The sequence below is a fragment of the Anabrus simplex genome, chromosome 2 (assembly GCF_040414725.1).
Source record: "Anabrus simplex isolate iqAnaSimp1 chromosome 2, ASM4041472v1, whole genome shotgun sequence".
NCBI classification, from domain to species: Eukaryota; Metazoa; Arthropoda; class Insecta; order Orthoptera; family Tettigoniidae; genus Anabrus; species Anabrus simplex.
Genome location: NC_090266.1, coordinates 952,405,841 through 952,423,446, shown reverse-complemented (window position 1 = coordinate 952,423,446; position 17,606 = coordinate 952,405,841).

Here is a 17,606-nt window from a genome sequence, read left to right as displayed (position 1 = left end):
AACCCACCTCTACTCAGTTAACGTCCCGAGGCTGAGTGGACCCCGTTCCAGTCCTCGTACCACTTTTCAAATTTCGTGGCAGAGCCGTTAATCGAACCCGGACCTCTGGGGGTGGCAGCTAATCACGCTAAAGGGGTTGTAGTAAGGATGTAAAGGGGGACGCATGTCTAGTGCATACTTTGGATGCCACTGCGTAGGCTACTTGGAGCCACCGGCATTGCTAATGGACTATGAGAGACCTTGTCTCATTTTCAAAAATTGATGCCTGCCTGGTCATCAGATGATAAAGATGTTGATTCCCATAGGGAAGCTGACATATTTGCTCCGAATGAGTAAATTTATAATACCAATATGTTTGGTCCGTTTTTGGACATTATAAATTTTCCACATAACTCATCCTGTTTGCCAGCGTTTCTCCGCAGTCTGCTAAGTTGGGCGCATCAGTTGGTAAATAGCACACCCACCAAGAAGCTCCAAGTAGCCTACGGAGTGGCCTCCACGGTATGCACTAGCCAATCAATCAATGAATCAATGAATGAATGAATGAATGAATGAATGAATGAATGAATCAATCAATCAATCAATCAATCAATCAATCAATCAATCAATCAATCAATCAATCAATCGAGTCACTACTGATCTGCACTTAATGTGCAGTCGCCCAGATGAAAGTCTATTATGACCGGGCGAGTTGGCCGTGTGCATAGAGGCGCGCGGCTGTGAGCTTGCATCCGGGAGATAGTAGGTTCGAATCCCACTATCGGCAGTTTTCCGTGGTTTCCAATTTTCACACCAGGCAAATGCTGGGGCTGTACCTTAATTAAGGCCACGGCCGCTTCCTTCCGACTCCTAGGCCTTTCCTTTCCCATCGTCGCCATAAGAACAATCTGTGTCGGTGCGACGTAAAGCCCCTAGAAAAAAAGTCTATTATGGTATTGTATATTTGCTGAGGGCCAAATGACTGCTCCACAACCTCCAGACTGAATAAAACAAGCAGGATGTCGTGATATTTAACGAAAATCTTTTTAACGAGAGAAAAAAGAAAAGGCCACAATTTAAAGATCACACATTCTACCGCTCCGACTGCCTCATCAGGGGAGCGGAGGATTAGCTAGAAGTGTTTATAATGTTATTTCATCTAAAATTTACTATCACTCCCTTCCAAACTATCAAACTGCAAATTTAATCATTGAAGTAGTTATTGGAAATCAAACTAAAGTACAGCACTAGCCACTATTTACCCTCCCCCTGGCTCATCTCCACCCAAACATTTGTTGAATATATGGATAGCAAATATATATATTAATTGCTGATTTTAATATAACGTCATATGATGTTCTAAAACAACATATTTATGATCGGCTGTTACAGGATATCCGGGGTGTTGATATTCCCTTTCCTTCACCCACCCGACTCATATACAACACAACCCCTGATATCCTCATCCTTTTCCCTAACTTAGCAACTGGCTATGAAGTGTCTCTGCTCTCATCTATCAGCCGTGAGCACACCCGTTGTCTAATAACCCTTCCAAGCATATTAATTAACCCTCACCAACGCAACCAACGCTCCCCACAATTGCGACAGTATAATCAAACAAATTGGGTAACATATAGACAGACTACTACAGACCAGAATACTGTAATTCCAACAAATCAACATGAACTAGAAAACGTTATAAGAAATTGAAACCACCATAACAACTGCAGGCCGACTACACATACCCCGACACACTTCTCACCCCCTGAAAACCACCACTCCCTCTACGAGCCCTTCAACTCCTACAGTATTCCTATGATACTAAACCTACCTTCGCACATATGACCCTAACACCCTTCTTGAGCATAGAACTATGCTCCGACATGCCCGATCCTTTATTAAAGCAATCAAGAGAAAAGCCTGGACCAATACTGTACGTGCACTGAGTTATCAAATAGTAGCAACTCCCATAAATACTGGAAGAAAATAAAACAAGTAACTTAAATTAAAAATCTTATCCCATTACCCTGTAATCCATATAAAACTGCACCTAACGATCCCAAAACCAAAGATGATTACTTTAAAGCAGTCTTATCCCCGTCGACAGGCCCCAATTTCTATCATCCGGATCACGATATACACTGACTGACAGAGCAAATGCAACACCAAGGAGGAGTGGTTCGAAAGGGATGAAAGTTGGGGAAAAAACAGAGCCGGCACGGAAGAATAATTGATGTTTATTTCAAACCGACATGCAGGTTACACAATGCGCACGGCATCGACTCAATAGGATGTAGGACCACCGCGAGCGGCGATGCACGCAGAAACACGTCGAGGTACAGAGTCAATAAGAGTGCGGATGGTGTCCTGAGGGATGGTTCTCCATTCTCTGTCAACCATTTGCCACAGTTGGTCGTCCGTACGAGGCTGGGGCAGAGTTTGCAAACGGCGTCCAATGAGATCCAACACGTGTTCGATTGGTGAGAGATCCGGAGAGTACACTGGCCACGGAAGCATCTGTACACCTCGTAGAGCCTGTTGGGAGATGCGAGCAGTGTGTGGGCGGGCATTATCCTGCTGAAACAGAGCATTGGGCAGCCCCTGAAGGTACGGGAGTGCCACCGGCCGCAGCACATGCTGCACGTAGCGGTGGGCATTTAACGTGCCTTGAATACGCACTAGAGGTGACGTGGAATCATACGCAATAGCGCCCCAAACCATGATGCCGCGTTGTCTAGCGGTAGGGCGCTCCACAGTTACTGCCGGATTTGACCTTTCTCCACGCCGACGCCACACTCGTCTGCGGTGACTATCACTGACAGAACAGAAGCGTGACTCATCGGAGAACACGACGTTCCGCCATTCCCTCATCCAAGTCGCTCTAGCCCGGCACCATGCCAGGCGTGCACGTCTATGCTGTGGAGTCAATGGTAGTCTTCTGAGCGGACGCCGGGAGTGCAGGCCTCCTTCAACCAATCGACGGGAAATTGTTCTGGTCGATATTGGAACAGCCAGGGTGTCTTGCACATTCTGAAGAATGGCGGTTGACGTGGCGTGCGGGGCTGCCACCGCTTGGCGGCGGATGCGCCGATCCTCGCGTGCTGACGTCACTTGGGCTGCGCCTTGACCCCTCGCACGTGCCACATGTCCCTGCGCCAACCATCTTCGCCGCAGGCGCTGCACCGTGGACACATCCCTATGGGTATCGGCTGCGATTTGACGAAGCGACCAACCTGCCCTTCTCAGCCCGATCACCATACCCCTCGTAAAGTCGTCTGTCTGCTGGAAATGCCTCCGTTGACGGCGGCCTGGCATTCTTAGCTATACACGTGTCCTGTGGCACACAACAACACGTTCTACAATGACTGTTGGCTGAGAAATCACGGTACGAAGTGGGCCATTCGCCAACGCCGTGTCCCATTTATCGTTCGCTACGTGCGCAGCACAGCGGCGCATTTCACATCATGAGCATACTTCAGTGACGTCAGTCTACCCTGCAATTGGCATAAAGTTCTGACCACTCCTTCTTGGTGTTGCATTTGCTCTGTCAGTCAGTGTAATATCCGAATGCACTGACATCAGCGGACCTCTCCTATGTCCCTTACCCGTTTCTGACCTAGACCTAGAACACTGTCTATACACACCCATTACAGTTCAAGGCATTCAGAAGTCATTAAAAAACAAAAGAACACAACTCTTGGAAAAGATCAAATCACTTACAGACATATTAAAGATGCCCGTTACCTATTCCTACAATTAAAACTTTACTTTTATAATATCATAGTCCAAACCAGCCTCTTTACTCCCCACTGCCAGCACGTAACAATACTACTTCTTCTAAAACCTCAAAATCCACCATCTCACTTATCTTTTTAACATCCTATTAGCCTTCTCGCATTACTTTCCAAAACCCCAGAAACAATCCTAGCCCATCGTATACACAACTATCTAAATTCCCTCCGACTCATGCCCGATATTAAGTTAAAAAAAGGTATATAATGGTTCCACCTTTCAATACTATTAAAATAATAAATGTAAGTTTACTTTCCTATTTAATTATAATTGGTACCGGTTTCGATCAGTATTCATGGTCATCATCAGCCAATTACAAATAAGTGAAAAACACTGCATAGAAAACAAATTGCGAAGTTTAAATAATTCTGTTTGGTTTCTGCTAGTGAAGCACTAAAATCTTTAAGGAGCACTGTGCGTTGAAATATAGCCAAGAAACACAAACACGATGCACAGGTAAGAATGAAGTTTAGAAGATGCTGTCAGATGCAGCCTATGGAGCACTATAACACACAAGGGAGCACTGTGCGTTGAGATTTCAAAGTTATGTAGAAGTCTAAAGTCAAATACGTATTTTTAGTTGTAGTTTATGAGGCACTGTATAATTTTAAGTATCAGTAATGCGTGTCTATGAAGAAGTCGTACATCAAATACGTTATTAAGACATATATGTTAGAGATCACTGTGTGTGAAGTAGAATCAAATACGCACTTAAATGTAGTACGGAGTAAGTACCGTACTTGAAGAGTTCAGTTGCAGTTTATGAGTCACTGTAAAATTGTAGAGATTAGCACTGCGTGTCAATAGATCCAAATATAATGAAGAAGTCGTAGATCAAATGCGTCAAATACGTATTTAAAAGTACAGAGTAAGTTCTTGAAGAGTAGATCGGCACTGTGCTCCCAAAAGTTACGTAAGTTAGATTAATGAAGTTATTGAAACATATGACACAGAAAAAACAATTGTTTTTAAAACTCTTCAAGAACTTGCTCCGTACTTCAAGTACATATTTGATCTATGACTTTTACATCATTTTTGGATCTATCAGCACGCAGTGCTAATTTCTAAAATTGAGGAGCTAGATGCAATAACAGCGTAAGTCTACTTATACTGTTATTGCATTAATACTGTTTTCAGATTTCCTGGTCCCTTCACTCAAGACCATCTACAATAATATCAGACCTTAATACAAAAACAACATGGCCGACGCATCGGTTCCATGTAAACACGCCTGTGATACATAAACATAACCTTTTGATTATCGTATTGAATTGCTAAGCTGTCAATAATAACGAACAGAAACTATACTTTGGGTAATAGACCAACACTATCTAGAAATAGCCTCTGTTTAGCTAAGCAATATGTGGATAATTCAAAATATACGGTACATATTTTCTTTGAACTAGTATGATAAAGGAAATAGGTAATATAGGATTGCTTTCTAAAATAACAGTCCTGGAGGAATATTTGATACGTTTCAATTCGGTCAATTAATTAATAACTCACCTATGATCTGAATTTAGGGCTGTCAACCAAGTGGCAGATTACGTATCAATTGTCTACTTAGTACTTTCTTAAGTGATTTCAAAGAAATTGGAAATTTATCGAATTGGTGTAGATATAGTAGGGAGCATCCTTGGTAAATTATCCCAGACTGTAATTCTTCTTCCTACAAATCAATACTTGTTTTAGAAATACATTTATTTGAATGACCTTTCTATTATCATATGTTTTAAGTAGGCATATAGTAGCCTACCTCGTTCAAGAAATTTTTTAGAAACATAACCTTGTCGCGAATTTCAATTCTCTCATAACAATGATTCTGATGGGGCCTAATGATCCACCAAACTGCTACATCTGTTCACTTTAGAGAATCTATAAGAGAATGAACTTGAAATTCTCTGGTAGCATATTCATTTTCGTTTAAAGCATTTTAACACCCACATCGTTGGTAACGTAAATACGTACTATAAGGGACAGTATATCAATTGATACCTTGTCCTCTAATTTAACGAGGAGAATATAATCTCCATTCACAGATAAATAAATAGCTGTATCACTTTTAAAATCCTCAAAAGGTATAGTAATTGAGAAATGTACTAGGATTGGCACCAACACAGAGTTTTGGTCTTTTCCGGAAAAAAACAGCTCATCAAGTACACGGAACACATCCTCTCTATTGACAAATTTATCCTCGAATATTTTAATGCACCGTAATAAATTACTTGTAACTACGAAATCGTCACGATGCATTTAGTACACTTGATCTGAATGCGAGTGCATCTCCTGTAATATGAATTACATCCAGGCATAGAATACGATCGATACGTCCTAATATAACAAAATAGTTTTAAAACCATATTTCAAAAAAAAAACATGACTACACTAACGTTTCCTAATCAATCCAAACCAACAGAAAGAAATAAACATATGCTTCGCACATGCTCATTTGAACAAACCGATCGGGCCGCCATTTTAGCTAATATCGATAGCTGCATTAAGGTCTGATATATTGTAGTTGGTCTTGCTTCATTACAACCCAGTCCAGGTCTCAGTTCGCTAGGATGCCGCTAGAGGTCAGGAGCTCACTAAAACTGGTGCCATTCGCTACGCTGTTATTGCATGAGGCATGCTTCACGAGTGGCACGTTCAGCTGCCGCCAGTTCTCTGGCTGAAGAAGATGTCAGCGAGTGGAAGAGAAGGTTTTGTGGCGTCACATTTAATAAAAGACTGGGTATCAGCACTTTGACCTATGTTTCTAAGAATGCCCCCTGCTAAAAGCAACAGATTTATGATACAGAAGTTTGTGTGAATTTATTACCATAATGATGTTGTATCAGAGTCACAATCCTACACTCCTAACTATGTGCCATTTACCTTCTTAAAGAGGAATGATAGCTTTCTCAGTTTTAATTATTTGAGGCTGTGTGATGTAAAAAAGTGTGGTGTAAAAGCACACAAAAGGGTTGATGTTATTTCACTAATGAAATACTTATAAACTGAAAATGTTGAGTGGTATGTGAAAGTCATGTCTGTGTGTAATGATTCCCTAGAGTCTGCTAATGCAGCATGTGAAGATGAATCATCCTGATTTTGATCAATGATGCATTTGAGTATTTCAAACAAATAAGATACACAATGTCTAAATCCCAATTATATACTTTGTGATCTGTTTTTTGTTCCTTTTCTTTTAGGTTTCGAGAATTATTTTGTAAATGAAAATAGGAATAAAAGTTGTTCAGAAAAGAATGTTACTAATTTTATAACATTTCAACTATTTGTTGGGGAAGGGAGGGGGGCAATTACCGTTGCCTAATACCATAGTTGGAGAGAGCACTATAACACAATTCTCTTGACGCTTTATGCAAAAAGAACGAAAAAGGTGAATATTAAATAAAGAATAAACTTAATGGTTTTACCTTTCTTAGTTGACAATTTTTTGGGTTTTTTAGGAATGTGTTCTTAATTTTAGTAAGTTTAGAAATTTTGGAGAATTGAGGTGGGTAGTCACAAAGATCATACGACAATAATGTAATTAATATAGGCTACTCCTACACTACTATGCTGCATAGTTGTACGATTTGTTTTTCCTACAACACCATAAAAGGATGAAAATTGCTGTTAATTACTGAAAACAGAAAATAATACAATTACAGATACTACATAAATATTTCACAGTAATAGAATAAACACACTAATTTCTAATAAGATACTACATATAATACACTACAATAGTTTTAAACTGTGGTAAGTTCAGATAATACAATACACTACAAAAAAATTTAACTACGATCAGATGTATCCTAATTACAACAGGTTATTACTAAGCACTAACAGAAATGGAAATTACAATTAATTACAACAAATTACAACTAATGTCGTAATGGTCCACCTTTTCAATACTACATTATGCAATGTTTATAGTACATTTCTAATATACGAACTGGTTTCAGCCTTGGCTGGCCATCATAAGCCTTAATGCAATGCTGTACAAGCACATCCAATAACTTGAAAAAATTTACACACACAAATGACATTAAAAAGTGTGAAAACATCTGGGATGAACTATTTGCGCAACGTGTAAAATATGACAAAATTAAAATCAGGCTCTAAAATTCTTAGATCCGTTGCATCATATTAAAATATTTCTATAGTGCTTGTTAAAATATCATGAAAATGCTGAAAAGTTCCTCTGTTGTACATTGTCAATGGTTGAATTAAGGATAAAATAAATGAACTGAACGAGAGAGAGTGCTAATCAAATAGAGTAGGTTATATGAGACTTACCTTTCTTTGCGACATGTGGTGCATTGCCTATTGTTGTGTGCCTTATACTAACGGTTGTGAGATTCAAAGAAAAGGGAGAGGGCGAGGCCAGGAGAGAGGCCGGGAACGGAAAGGGGTGAGAGGGGAAGGGGGAATTAAGGCACGGCCGAAGGATGTGAGAAAACCGATGGCTGCTGAGGAAAGGTGCTGTGATTAGTGTGAAAAACGGAATTACGACTTCTTGGTTTGACGTTTCTAAAATGGAAATTAGAAAGTCAAACAGGACATTTGGCTTTTCTGAAATGTCATTAAGATTATAATTTGGGTTAAAATATCGATCTATATGTATGAATCAGCTTTCTATAATGTTAAGGAGGGGTGCTCTGTTGATGATTTTGAGAATTTCTATATCGTGTTTTATGTCTGTGGATTGTGATTATAGTCATGCATATGCTGTCCTACAGCTGAACAACAGTTGTAATTCTTCTTACGTTCGAGAAACTGGGAGGAGCTTTAATATAAGGTACTGGAAATATGTTAATGCCCTGAAGTAAAATAAATATTCAGCTGTAGGTCAGAATGCTGGCGGATGCTGAAAATCTGATCCTGACAGCCCCTCTGTGGTCTGAAACTACATTGGTTTTCATCCAACTTCCTCTCAACCACTGATCGCACCCTCCCTTTCCAGACGCCAGTGAATACTTTCCCTGGTATAGTAATCAATAAGATACCTCGATAGTTGTTGCATTCCTTCCTGTTCCCTTGCTTATAGATAGGTGTAGTTATTGCTTTTGTCCAATCTGAAGGTACCTTACCAACACTTGTGCTAATCTAATTATTCAATGAAGGCATTTCATCCCTGCCTTCCCACTATACTTCACCATTTCAGGTCTAATTTCATCTATTCCTGCTGCTTTATGATAATGGAGTTTATTTACCATCCTTCCCACTTCCTTAAGCATAATTTTGCCAACATCACTTTCCTCCTCCCTATGAGCTCCGTTGTTCGCGACACCACGCTGAAGATTTCCTTTTACGTTGAGAAGATTTTCAAAATGTTCCCTTCACCTGTTCAGTGATTCCCTGGGATATATTATGAGTTCACCTGAATTACCCAAAACACTGTCCATTTCCTTTTTCCCTCCCTTCCTTTCTTTATTATTGTCCGGACAGGTTTCCCTGCTACTTGACCTAACCTTGCCAGGTTATTACCAAAATCCTCCCATGACTTCTTTTTGGATTCAACAAGTATCTGTTTCATCTACGAAGGGCGTATTATATTTGTTTTACACTTTATTTTTTCCTATCCAAATGAAGTACATTACACATCAGTTGTTATTTCCACCTTCTCAACACAATATCCTTGTAACTGTATGCACTTTTGCCATCGATGTGTCAGTCTCTCCAGATCTTCCTGAAACCATTCTTTCGCAGTGCTGTGTACCCATGCCTTGATAGCTCTGTCCAGTTCTGTAAAATCTGCAAAACGGCAACCAGGGTTCCCTCGGCTAGTGTGGGGTCGGGCATTGTCATGTTGCAGAAGCACACCTTTAGCCCATTTTCCTGGCCGCTTAGTTTGAATGGCATAACGTAAGCACTTAAGGGTTGCCAAGTATGCTATTCTGCTAATCGTGGCCCCAAATTTCAGCCAGTCAATGAGGACGATGTCCTTTGTGTACCAGAAAACTTTTGCAATTTTCTTGCCAACTGATGGCACTGCTCGACTTTTCTTTGGCGATGGACTGACCCTAAGCTTCCATTGCATCGACTGTTGTTTCGTTTGTGGCTCATGGTAATGGAGCGATGTCTCATCAGCAGTTGGCTGGATCTTGATCATGGCGTTGCAAAAGTTCTCTGCACATATCAAGACGCCTCTGCTTTTCGTCTGCAGACAAGAGTCTAGGCACCCACGTGGATGACACTTTCCTCAACAGTAAGTGGCCGTGCACGATCCGCTGCAGGATGTTTCGGCAAATTCCTGTGACTGCCTCCATTTCTGTAAATGTGACGCACTTGTTTCCTTGCATGACCTGTTCGACCCTGACAATGTTGGCTGGTGTTGACATTTTCACATTCCTTCCAGAAGTGGTTCGCTTGTCCACCAATGTGAAAGTTGTTTTTCAACCTTCCACCCAATTGTGAACTGTTTTCTGTGACAGCGCATGTTTTCCACAGACTGCCACCAAGCGCCGATAAATTTCTTTAGTGGTCACGCCTTCTTTCCATAGCAACCATGTCATATAGCGCTGTCCCTGACGGTTGCTTTCCACGTTGTCTGCTCCTATGCTGACAGTGTTGTTACGAAATGGCTATGACGAGTGCATTCGTTGGTTCCTCTGCAAGTGCTGCTACCAAACGGTGTAACAAGACACCAGTTACAAGTCACCACCTTCAAGAGTGAAATGTGAACCATACCCGGACGTACAAAAAAAAAATAAAGCGTAATTGGCAGTCATACAAATTTTAGTGAAAAATGGAAGGTGATATATAGGAATTTTAAGGCAGAAACATGCCCCTAGAGGACATTTCAGGAATCATTGATGAACAAGGGGAGTGTGTATGCAAGGATCTTCGAAGGGCAGAAATATTCAGTCAGCAGTATGTAAAGATTGTTGGTTACAAGGATAATGTCCTGATCCGGGAGGTGACTAATACTAAAGAAGTATTAAAATTTACCTATGCTGACGACGACATTTACAATAAGATACAAAAGTTGAAAACTAGAAAAGCAGCTGGATTTGACAAAATTTCGGGAGATATACTAAAGACAATGGGTTGGGATATAGTACTACATCGGAAGTACTTATTTGATTATTGTTTGCATAAAGGAGCTATACCAAATAAATGGAAAGTTGCTATAGTAGCCTCTGTGTATAAAGGAATGGGTAATAGACATAAAGCTGGAAATTACAGGCCAGTCAGTTTGACATGCATTGAATGTAAGCTTTGGGAAAGCATTCTTTCCGATTATGTTAGACATGTTTGCGGTATGAATAACTGGTTCGATAGAAGGCAATTCGGGTTTAGGAAAGGTTACTCCACTGCAGCTCAACTTATAGGATTCCAGCAAGATACAGCAGATATCTTGGATACAGGAGGTCAAATGGACTACATCGCGATTGACCGACCTAATGCATTTGATGGGGTAAATCATGGGAGACAACTGGCAAAAATAAGTTCAATTGGGCTAGACAAAAGAGTGACTGAATGGATGGCTATATTTCTAGAAGATATCTCTCAGAAAATTAAGAGTAGGTGAAGCTTTCTCTGACCCTGTGATAATTAAGAGGGGAATTCCTCAAGGCAGTATTATTAGACCTTTATGTTTTATTGTATGTATAAATTATATAAGATGATGTTATTCTGTATAGAGTAATAAATAAGTTACAAGGTGTGAAAAATTGATAAATGACCTCGGTAATGTTGTGAGATGGACAGTAGGCAATGGTATGATGATAGACGGGGTTAAAGTCAGGTTGTGAGTTTCACAAATAGGAAGGGTCCTCTCAGTTTTAATTACTGCATTGATGGGGTTTAAATTCATTTTGGGGATCATTGTAAGTACCTAGGTGTTAATATAAGGAATGATCTTCATTGGGGTTGTAAATAAAGGGTACAGATCTCTGCACATGATTACGGGGGTATGTAGGGGGTTGTATTATGGTATGGTATGGTATGGTATGGTATGGTATGGTATGGTATGGTATGGTATGGTATGGTATGGTATGGTATGGTATGGTATGGTATGGTATGGTATGGTATGGTATGGGCACATAATGAGAATGAACCGGGAAAGACCTGCCAGAAAATATTTTGACCTTAATCTCATAGGAAGAAGTCCACAGGGAAGACCATGAAAACGCTGCATAGAGACTGTAAGATCAGATGTGGAGGAGAGAGGACACAAATGGGAGGATGTACTGGAACAGAAGATGTATGAAGACAGAAGGAGTTGGCGAGCGCTTTTACACTACACCCGGGAAACTAGAGTTGGGAAATGATGATGATGATAAGTAAGGATGTAAAGGAGAGGGCATGTATGTCTCTGATAAGACCCTATCTAAGGTACCGTATGCTTCCAGTGTATGTGACCCTCACCAGGAATACTTGATTCAATAACTGAAAAAACATAGGAAAGCTGCTCGATTTGTTTTAGGTGATTTCTGACAAAAGAGTGGTGTTACAAAAATGTTGGAACGTTTGGGCTTTGAAGACTTTGGAGAAAGGAGACGAGCTGCTTGACTAAGTGGTATGTTCCGAGCTGTCAGATGTTCCGAGCCGTCGGTGGAGAGATGGCGTGGAATGACATTAGTAGACGAATAAGTTTGAGTGGTAAATGAAAAATGAAATGGCGTATGGCTGTTAGTGCTGGGAGTGTCCGGAGACATGTTTGGCTCGCCAGGTGCAGGTCTTTTTATTTGACTTCCGTAGGCGACATGCGCGTCATGATGAGGATGAAATGATAATGAATACGACACATACACCCAGCCCCCGTGCCAGAGAAATTAACCAATGATGGTTAAAATTCCCGACCCTGCCGGGAATCGAACCCGGGACCCCTGTGACCAAATGCCAGCACGCTAACCATTTAGCCATGGAGCCGGACAGTTTGAGTGGTGTCTTTAAAAGTAGGAAAGATTACAGTATGAAGGAATAGTTGAATTCAAGGGGACAAACTGGGGCAAATATTCATTTGTAGGAAGGGGATTTAGGCATTGGAATAACTTATCAAGTGAGATGTTCAATAAGTTTCCAATTTCTTTGCAATCATTTGGGAAAAGGCTAAGAAAACAATAGATATGGAATCTGCCACCTGTGCGAGTGCCCTAAATGCAGATCAGTAATGATTGACAATATAGTACGCCCCTTGTATATACTACTCCTTGTCTGCGTCAGCCCTTGCTTGAAGCCATTTCTGATCAGCCTTCCTTTTACGTTTACCTGCTCTCACTTCACCATTCCACCAAGATGTTCGCTTTTCCCCATCTTTACATACAGTTGTTCCTAGGCATTCCCTTGCTGTTGCTACTACAGCATCCCTGTAAGCAACCCATTCTCTTTCTATATCCTGAACCTGCTTACTGTCATCTGTTCGGAATTTCTCACTAATTATATCCATGTACTTCTGTCTAATTTCCTTGTCCTGGAGATTTTCTACCCTTATTCGTTTGCAGACAGATTTCACCTTCTGTGTCCTAGGCCTAGAGACACTTAGTTCACCACAGATCAGATAGTGGGCTGTATCATCGAAAAATCCCCCCAAAAACCCGTACATTCATAAGAGATTTCATGAATTCGAAGTCAGTTAAGATATAGTGTAATATGGATCTGGTACCCCTACCCTCCCATGTGTAGCAGTGAATAGCTTTATTCTTGAAGAATGTGTTCGTAACTGCTAAACCCATACCAGCACAGAACTCCTGCAGATGCTTCCCATTCCTATTAGAGATTTACCAATCACCCTTTTGTATCCTTCAGTTCTATTTCCAACTCTCGCATTGAAATCGCCCATTAGCACTATCCTATCTTTGCTGTTGATCCTGACTATGATGTCATTCAATGCTTCACAAAACTTGCCAATTTCATCCTCATCTGCACCCTCACATGGTGAATACACCGAGACAATTCTCGTCCTAATTCCTCCAACTGCCAAATCTACCCACATCATTCGCTCGTTTACGTGCCTAACAGAAACTATGTTGTGTGCAATAGTACTCCTGATGAACAGCCCTGCTCCAGACTCTGCCCTTCCCTTTTTAATACCCGTCAAGTACACTTTATAATCTCCTGTCTCTTCCTCGTTATCTCCCCTTACCCGTATATCACTTACTCCATTCATAAAACTGGTTGACTCAGCCAGTTCTACTTTCTCTCTTCCATAAGCCCCATTAATATTGATAGCTCCCCATCAAATTCCATTTCGTTCGCCAAGTTGTTTCCAAGGAGTCCCTCGCCTGTCAAATGGGAGGGGGACTCCGTTACTCCCATAGGTCCGAGGCTTGCTTAAATTTTTCTGAGCTCGGTAAATTCATGAAGAAGGATGCTACCCTACTTACGCATAGTCTAAGTGACAAACTTCCCTTTCCACAATTGAGTTCCAGAAGCAAGAATATGTCCGAGATGCCCACCCCCATTCCGTAGCAACTGGTATACCGACTCTCAGGACCACTTACTAGGCCACTCAGCCATTGCCTATGGTTCACAAACTAGGACGTGACTGCAGTAACCCACACCATGAACCATACTAATAAGTGTATATGAGGGAAACCTTGCTTCTGGAACTCAAATGTGTAAAGGAAAGTTTGTACCTCACCAAAAATTAATTAAATGTAGGTGTTCTTTTTCTTATGCATGAAAAATGCGAACAATGACATCAGGCAGTGGCACTGACTTCGGGGGGGGGGGGGCAAGTTGTATTTCTTTCCTGCCTCCAACCCCCAAAATTCTCTTCTTAGATGTTAATTCCCCTTAAACATGGAGTTCGGTACTCTTCAGAGCCCCAAGTCGAGAATTACAATGTAACAAGATTTTAAAAGGAAGTCCCAAGTCTGGTTCTCTCACGTGTTCTGCGGGGTCGGTTGATCTGCGTTGATGGAATTATACTCAGAGAGTCCAGTGAGCTCTCTCTAATGGGTTTGTGACGAGAGTAGAGTACTTCCCTTGAAACGTTGGTGGAGCGATAAGTTGACGGATGACTCGAGTTGACTTACTATAGCTACGACAGCTACCTGGACTCCCTGGAGTTTCGGAAGAAGTAATCAGTTCAATTAACATGTTATCCGTTTATGGTCAAAAGAGGTGCAGAATTGCGAGTTGTAGGAAAATATAAAATTCATAACCATGAGTTAACACACTGTGGTCAGAAGTGGGGGTATTCGAGCAAGGCGTGTTCAGTGGTAGTAACTTTCTGTTATGTGGGTCTCACAATCACTATTCATGTCATACGACCAATTTAGAATTGACTTCGAACAGTATAAAAAGAAAGGTGCATGACGAAATATGTGAACGGTCATTGGAGTTGCAGAAGTTCATTCACCTACTCTACCTAGAATGAGAAAGATTCCCAAATGTTATGACGATTCTGAAGATAATTCAGCAGAGAACAGATTGATTCAGGGCCATTTCTACTATCTACAGGTAAAGTAGCGCGTAACTTGCCCTCTGCGTAAAAGCATATTCCCACTTGACCATTCCCGCGTAGCACTATCGGCAACATAAATCATAGTTACCCGGCACGCAATTTATTGACCACAACGAGGGTTTGATAAAACCTTGCCTGCCAGGCAAGTTTTGATAACTGAACATTATTAGCTGTATTTTTGGTGACGAACAACTTGAATTAGCTTAGTAAGTTGACAAAAGCATGGTACCGTAACAGTGATCCGTACTGTATTATAGGATTTTAAACATGAATGCTTCCCTTGAGTTGCAACGGTCACACCAGCCTCTCGCATCTACAGCATCGGGGACAGATACGTCAAGTTTTCGCGAGAAAACTCTAGAAGAATACAAAATCAAAACCTATTTGGAAATTATCTCAAACGGGCTTTAATTTTCCAATTTTAATTTTTCAGTATTCAAACATCAGGTATAAGTTATTATATGTAACTGGACCACTCCAAGCAATCTCGTAGCATAACGGCTAAGACGCTCGTTTCACAATGTGAGGTTCGTAGGTTCAAGTCTTCACTATGCCGAATGTTTTCATTTTCAGAGCCAGAGTCAACTAGGATACTGAGTAGCACTCTGTGGTTTTCAGCGATGAGTCTCACTTCTGTTTGTGGCTGTCAGATCGACGTGAATATGTCCGTAGAGGACCTGGTGAAAGGTCACAGGAAGCAGCGATTATCAAGGTGCATATTGTGCCCTATAGCATCCAGTCCCTTTCAAGCAAATGCTGAGAACGGATCGGAGGTCCTATAGTTTCGTAAAATACTCACCTATCGGGGTCATAAACCTTTGCACGTAACTTACCTTAATTCCTGACTTCCTCTTCTACAGCTCCAGACTACTCAGCCGGCGAGTAGTGGGTTTAATAAGGGCGTCGACAAGTTAAATTGAAGAGGAATAGGATATTTCGAGGTTATTCTACTTTAAAATTTCTGTCGTAATGTGAGATGCAAACCACTATATCATAATCAAATAACAAATTTATTCAACAGAAAAATGGGTGTGAATTGCAAATAACATCTTGAATAGTTAATGAATTCAATGAATTTACATGAGATTTTTACTAATTATGCTGTCAGAAAGTGGCATGTTCAAATATCGTCAGATTTCCAGCAGGGGATGTCCTATTTATTCTTCATTGTCGTGGTTTGCTGAGCGATCTCTCGTACTGCTATTTCACGGTGCAGACAGATTCTACGCATAACGATGTTTCTCTTAAACAAACATGGAGGTAGGGTTAGGGATGAATTACTTCCCTTAATTTAATCAAACCACTTCCCTTTATCGGGAGATATTTACCTTACACTACAGGACAACTTAACCTATGAGACAAGTACATAAAATTACACAAGCAAACCTCGCCGCTCACTAGCTGGGACATGAGCCTACGACCCATCTTGGATCCATGCAATACCTCAAAAAACACATATAAATGCAACTACAATACAACGACAGTGCACGGAGTAGTCCAGGTATCGCCAAATTCCTGTGAATAAAATTACATAAATAAATGTGTCGTTCCTTACAATTTTCAAAAGTGCAGACGGCCTTTTTAAAAATGTGCCTGCAGTGGCGTTGACCTTCCTCTCGGACGAAGGGACTTCAAACACAAACAAAAATGACGTCAGCAAGCTCACCCCCACGACACAACTCCAGACATAGGCAGAGAGGGACGGCAGCCAGCATGAATTGTCAAAAATTCACTTGATTTGTGGGCCAACACAGCTGACGGCCTAGCGGTTCGTGCTATTGCGAGATTTCATTCACTCATTACATGCCCACAAATAACAGACTGAATTACCTGACCCTTTTCATAACATTATCAATCGCGAAATCTTAACTCTTAATCTCATTTTCTGTGCGTATATTTGCACGCAATACCGCTCATCTACGGAGCTCAAAACAGGCCATTTAACATCTCATATTGTACGCTTATTCTTAGGTATCTACATGGGCTCACCTTGCCTCAGCATCTAAGGTCTGATTAAACTTATATATCTCGCCTGGGCCTAAGTTCTCTGAATTGAATAGTCTGCCGTTCGAATTATACTCATGTCTGAGAGTGTGTTTGAGGGAGCTGTTATGATGATCTTAATGCTTACAACGCTGACAACCAATATGGAAATTATATCTCTAAGGCATGCTCGTGCAGTTATCTAACTAACTCATCTAAGACACAAGGTCTGCCTATCAAATTACTTGACCGTGCAGGTCACTCTATTAATGATCTTACAGAATAATCCCTCCTGCACTAAATGACAAATTTACAGACGCAAACAATAAGAATCAATCTAGAATCAGGATCAGTGTAGACTAACACACAAATAAAGAAACTAACTATCTGTACATGCTTATCCTGAGCGCAAAGTTATTTACATGGTCACCTGAAGGGCAAAGAA